A 6,860-nucleotide genomic window follows, 5' to 3' on the forward strand; every position below is an offset into this window, starting at 1 on the left:
AACTTGGACCACTCAAGAACAGATTTAACGGTAGAGGACGCCACAATCAAGTATGTGTGCTTGATTGATAAGTCAAGAACAGCCTAGGATCAACTCTAGGATGTTCAACTTAGCTTTTACAAGCTAAGGGAATTTGCCACAAGGAATGGACGAAATTCTGGAAATTTTATTCAATACTCTCCAAAAACTGAATGTAACATGCGGTTTGAGGCTATTAATAGCCGTAACTAAGACCTAATAAACTGGAAAAATAACAAGGAAAGTTCGGCCAGCCCCTTGGGCCTATACTTGACCGAAAGCTAGCCCAACTAACTATAGATCATAAGCTTCGGGGCTCAGCCCGCCGTTTGGAGCTTGAACACTCGCATCTTCAATTGTAAGCAGCATTTTAGTAGTCGTGCAAGGATATTCCAACTCAATCCCTTCAATGCTCGGTTTCTCTTGGTTTTGGATAGCACGTACCAAGGCTTGGAGGGACTCCTTGAATCTCTTAGCTCGTGCTCGTGTCACTGTGCCTTGGGGCACCTTCACAGGGTCTACTTGTACACTTTGGGCCTCGTGCTCCACCGCATCATAACCTCTACTTGAATATATAGTGACTTTTAGTCATACAAACGATTCTTTACGATTCCGAAAGAATATTTTCTTAGCCTATCTATTTGTCTTTTGATTTGTCGTTAGTCAAATGTTTTCCGTTGGAATTCTATAAGCCTTTTGAGCTTGGTTTTGCGATTGATTTTGAAACCCTAGTTATTTTCATCCTTGGGTCCAAACAACCCTATTTTTACTTGAAAGTTATCTTTACACGTTTTACTCCTAATTAGTCGGGTTTCTTCGTTTCCCCTTAAATGTTTTGCTCGATAAACTGTAATATGTTCTCTTGTTCAATCTTAGGTTTCATTGGTGGCTAAGGGTAATATCCGGAAGGATATTTTGCACGTTATTTTGCATAACTAGGTGAGTGTTCTTTGTTTGTTATATTTCCTTGACTTATTGGCTTGTTATTATTGATTGATAATGTGTTAAGTGCTTTTAATGATTGTTAAAACGAGTTTTCTAGGCGAGTGTGTACTTTATCGCACTCGACCTAAATAAATGTGAAATTTTCAATGATTAAATGATTAAATGCTAGTTGCGCATGAATGTAAGCCGTTTGGCTGAACTGGGCCCTGCCCTTCGTTACCGATCGACTCGAGCCAGAAGCGGACTCGGTCGGGCGATATGGTGACCCTGGGTGAATTTGGTGTATTCGAGTATTACCTTGTAGTCCGGCTACGTCCGGATGGGTGGAGTCCGGCCAACGTCCGGATGGGTGGAGTCCGGTCAACGTCCGGAAGGGGATGAATGAACGAACGAAGGCACGAGGGTTTACTTCTCAAAAAGGAAATTTTCAAATAATTGGAGGAATAAGGGGAAATGTCTGGAGAACGAACGAACGAACGAATAGCTCCATGTGAGCCCGTATCCTTTTAATGAATGTTACTATCGCTTTCCATTGTAAATGTTTCTTGAATTATTGATACTCCATGTTTAATGTATTGAATTGATTGTTTGATTATCTGTTCGGAACCTCACTGAGCTTTTAGCTCACCCCTTTAGTTTTGTTTTCCTTAACAGGGGACGGCGAGCAGAATGAGAGCATAGACTAGCCAGTCTAGTTCTTTTGTTTCTTTTGTAGTGGTTCTCGCCCAGTGCTTGGCACGGGCTGGACGTATGAAGGATTGAGAACCTTTGTATATTCGATCTTTACACTCCCTTTTGGGGATGGCAATGTATATAAGTTTCGCTTTAAGTTCTGGATCGTTGCCCTATTTATTCTTGTGATTTATTCAGATTTTAAGTGAGGACTGTAGTGAATGAGTGAGTCCCGGCGAGAGTTGGGCAGGCGGTCCGCCGAACCCTGGGGTACGCCCTAGGGAAAGGTGGAGCCGTCACAGGTGGTATCAGAGCTTAGGCTTCAGATATCTGTAGTGTATCCTGGGCTTGAAGTTTAGGATGCCGGACTGTGGGATTCGATTTGACTTGAAAGTTAAGCGATTGAGGGATAAAACCTAAAGCTGCTTCGCGTGGTCTCTGTGCGGAGTGACCCTGGACTAAGTGGTGAATAAGTATGAAGGACTAAGTGAAGCTATGAATTGCGAATGTTATAGGTCTTAAATCTTTCTCATGGTATCTGAGGACCATAGATAGGTATGTCAGGTAGGAATTCCGATTGTAGATAGTTTACTCTTGGGACTGCAGCTCGAGATGTGAATTATCTTATTTCGGATTCTCGTGCCTGAGTACTCTAGAGTTACGGCGCTGCTAAGGACTTGAGACTTGTATTTTGGGAACATGAACAGGCTTTGTCTGACTAGAATGAGCACAAGAGGTCAGGGACATCTAGTTTGGATAGTAAGTGACGTGAGAGACCGGACGGGCTGATACTGGGACGACTTTACCTTTTCCTTTTGATTTACCTGTATATTGTTACTACATGACGTTAGTATACCTGTGTGTACATGGTTATCTGTCCAACTTGATATGTATTTGTGTATTTGCTTATCCGTCTTCTTGATATGGCGTGTTATGTGCGTATATATTGATTTGTGTATTTGGAATGCTAGAATTTGTTACTGTAGTCAATTTACTGTGTTTATTCACTAAATTACCTTTTTGGGGGAAAAGAAAAGAAAAGAGAGGGGGAAAACATATATATGGACGGGAGACGTAGTCGTGGACGTGGAGCTAGTCGTGGCCGTGGAGCTAGGCAAGCTCAAGAACCGAGAGAAGAAAGAGAAACAGTGGCCGAGCAAGAACAGGGACCGAGGGTTGAGGCTGGAGATCAAATGGCGACGGCGATGCAACAAATGACAAATATCCTGGCACGACTGGTAGATCAACAAGGTCAAATGCCAGTGAATCAACCCCGGAATCCTGAGATCGGAGAGGATAAGGCTCTTGAGAGGTTCCAAAAGTTTCTACCTCCGAAATTTCAAGGAGGGCCTGATCCAGATATAGCTGAGCAGTGGTTGGAGGCAATGATTAATATCTTCGCGGCTTTGAATTACACGGAGCAAAGACAAGTAAATTTTGCTGTATTTCAATTCGAAGGACCAGCCCGCGCGTGGTGGAATGTAATTAAGGCCAAGTGGGAAAGAGAACAGACGGTATGGACATGGGCGAACTTTGTAAGGGAATTTAATGAAAAGTATCTCCCACCTTTAGTCCAAGAAAGGAGGGATGACGAATTTATTGGGTTGCGTCAGGGAACCCTAAGTGTGGCTGAATATGAGACCAAATTTACTAGACTGTCTAAATTCGCTTCCGAATTGGTGGTAACGGAGCGACGGAGAATAAGACGATTTATACAAGGACTAAATTTGGAAATCCAGGAGGCATTAGCGGCAGTTCAAGTTAATACGTTTACAGAGGCTCTTGAGAAGGCCCAAAGAATTGAGGATGTGAAAGCCCAAGTAAAAGCCTTTCAAACGCGGAAAAGAGATACATCCAGCAGTATACCTGAGGAATCTGGAGAAAAGATACTGCTCTCCAAAGTGCAAAAAGTGAACCATTCACCTCGCCCACCTTGGACATTAAGAGCAGTCGATGAAAGGTCCATGAAAGGAAGTCAGATCGGATCAAAGGACATTTCTCGAGAAGATCCAACAGTAGTTCCTCGATTGGCCTGTGGATACTGTGGAAAGGCAAATCACACTGAGAATGATTGCTGGCGAAAAGGGGGAAAATGTTTGATTTGTGGGAGTAGCAATCATCAACTTAGCAATTGCCCGAAGAAACAGCCACGAGAGGGTAGTACTCAACAAGTGGAAGGAACCAAACTGAAACAAATTCATGAAAGAGGAAACCGAACAAAGGTATCAACACAAGTTTATGCCGTAGATCAGCACCGAGTTCTGGGGTCCTCCGAGGCGACGGAAGGTATGAATTTCGAGGTCGAAATTCTTTTAAGGGGGAGAGAGTGTGAGGACTCGCAAATTTCTTATATTTTTCTCAAAAATGCCTTTTATTTGGAAATTATTCATTTATTATAGCCTACTACCCAGTAATTCCATAATAAGTGCAAATGAACCTAGAAAGTAGGGTTTCACTTTTCGGTTTCAAGACTGGAGCAAATTAGGGTTTTCGCGATTTTTCACCGGATGATTTTTCGGTACGAAGCAAGGATCAAATTTGGTGATTAAAAGTGACTTTTAGGTGAGAAATAATATGTGATTAGAAGCAATGATATAAGGTTAGTGAATAGGAAGTAAAAACCCTAATACGTGCGATTTAAGGAAAAACGGTGCGAACCGACGTGTACCGCGCACTACCTATTGAACGCACCGCTGGACCACCACTTTCTTACCACATGAGCTCATTGATATTTGAGCAAAATATCCCCTCATTTCCAGCTGCCTTTGACCGAAATTTGTGGCCAAAAGTGCAAGGAGAAGAAAGAGAAAATTTTGTGATTGTGGTTGATCCAAGTGTTGGCAAAACTTGTGGCTTAGACTAATCCTAATCTTCTTGCCTTTTAATCACCATAGAGCAGCCTTTCTTCTTCATTTTTCCTTGAGCTTGGCCGAGACAAGAGAGAGAGAAAGGGGGAGCAAGAGAAAACAATTTTCTTCTTGATTTGCACCATCTAAGTGAGGAATCAAAATTCTAAACCGATTAAAGAGTGAGTTGTGGGCTTGGGAAGCTAGGGGAACTAAAAATTTCCAAAGGTGGTGAAGTATCACTCTTTCAAGCTTTGTTTTGAGGTATAAGATCTGATCATGGTTCTTGTTCTTTTAATTTCTGGTTTAAGATGTTATCTAGCTCATGTTTTGATTAGACTACAAGTTATACAAGTTGTTGTGATGATTTTGGATGATATATGCAAGTTAGGGTTTGATGATTTTCTGCCTAAACTTGTTGTATGGTTAGTATATGTTGTATATAAGATTATATAAGGGGCTTTGGTAGTGATTGGAACAAGGAAAGGAAGAAAATTCAATTGAAAACCAAAATTTCCAGATTTCTGGAATTTCATGTTTCAGTTCTGCCCGGTACTGTTACTCATAGTTAGAGGCCGAATTAGGCTTGGCATAAAACATAAAAGTTGTATAGAATGATATTTTATAGGTGCCTACAAAATTTCAACTCAATCAGAGCAACGTAGCCTGTGAAAAGACCGATTTACCCCTGCTGCCCTGTTTCTACCCGAACTTGATAATTGCCTCTGTAATTGGTTAATTTGATTGGGAATGCTTCTGATTTAGTTGTTGATGTCTTCTTAAGAATTGTAGCCTTGTATCTTAGTTTTCGGATGGCTTTGGAATCACTTGATTTGGACTTAGGGAGCCTGACTTGTGATATTTGAGCGAGAATGCGGTTTGTAAACCTGTTTTGACGGTGCTGGTTTGGTATACTGATCTTTTGACCTAGTTGCACTACAAACTGGACTGAGTGACCTTCTTCAATCTTGTATCCCTTTCTCTTAGCTTCGAAATGGTATAAGTTTCACCTCAATCCGATAAGCGTAGCCTCGGATGTGCCCATTCCGCAAAACCCTATCAAATCTGTTTTTTTTGTAAACTTCATTTCCGCATTTGTTATTAGTTGATTTATGTCCTTGTATTGTCTTGAGCCTATGGAACGGCTATTGAAATGCATTTGTGTTGTGTATAAACTTGGGCTTGAATGAGAAAAATAATGAAGCCAAAATGGCTGGAAAATTAGGTAAACACAAAGGGCGTGCTGCCCAAATTTTCGCTCAAGGACTAAGTTTCTATTTGAATTTGTATATTTTCGTTTGGCAAATACTATGATCGTTTTACCATTCCAAAACATGATACCTCTTCAATTTGAAACGCCAAATGTTTACTTACTCTGTACCCAAAATATAGAAGTATGAGTTAGGGTTTTATCGGCCACAAGTGAACTACTTTCAAGTACGGTTTTAAGAGTCTTCCTTTTCCATATGATTTTCATCAAAACCCTTGTTATATAACCTCTACTTGAATATATAGTGACTTTTAGTCATACAAACGATTCTTTACGATTCCGAAAGAATATTTTCTTAGCCTATCTATTTGTCTTTTGATTTGTCGTTAGTCAAATGTTTTCCGTTGGAATTCTATAAGCCTTTTGAGCTTGGTTTTGCGATTGATTTTGAAACCCTAGTTATTTTCATCCTTGGGTCCAAACAACCCTATTTTTACTTGAAAGTTATCTTTACACGTTTTACTCCTAATTAGTCGGGTTTCTTCGTTTCCCCTTAAATGTTTTGCTCGATAAACTGTAATATGTTCTCTTGTTCAATCTTAGGTTTCATTGGTGGCTAAGGGTAATATCCGGAAGGATATTTTGCACGTTATTTTGCATAACTAGGTGAGTGTTCTTTGTTTGTTATATTTCCTTGACTTATTGGCTTGTTATTATTGATTGATAATGTGTTAAGTGCTTTTAATGATTGTTAAAACGAGTTTTCTAGGCGAGTGTGTACTTTATCGCACTCGACCTAAATAAATGTGAAATTTTCAATGATTAAATGATTAAATGCTAGTTGCGCATGAATGTAAGCCGTTTGGCTGAACTGGGCCCTGCCCTTCGTTACCGATCGACTCGAGCCAGAAGCGGACTCGGTCGGGCGATATGGTGACCCTGGGTGAATTTGGTGTATTCGAGTATTACCTTGTAGTCCGGCTACGTCCGGATGGGTGGAGTCCGGCCAACGTCCGGATGGGTGGAGTCCGGTCAACGTCCGGAAGGGGATGAATGAACGAACGAAGGCACGAGGGTTTACTTCTCAAAAAGGAAATTTTCAAATAATTGGAGGAATAAGGGGAAATGTCTGGAGAACGAACGAACGAACGAATAGCTCCATGTGAGCC

Source organism: Coffea arabica, chromosome 1e (genome assembly GCF_036785885.1).
Source record: "Coffea arabica cultivar ET-39 chromosome 1e, Coffea Arabica ET-39 HiFi, whole genome shotgun sequence".
In the NCBI taxonomy this organism is placed as follows: Eukaryota; Viridiplantae; Streptophyta; class Magnoliopsida; order Gentianales; family Rubiaceae; genus Coffea; species Coffea arabica.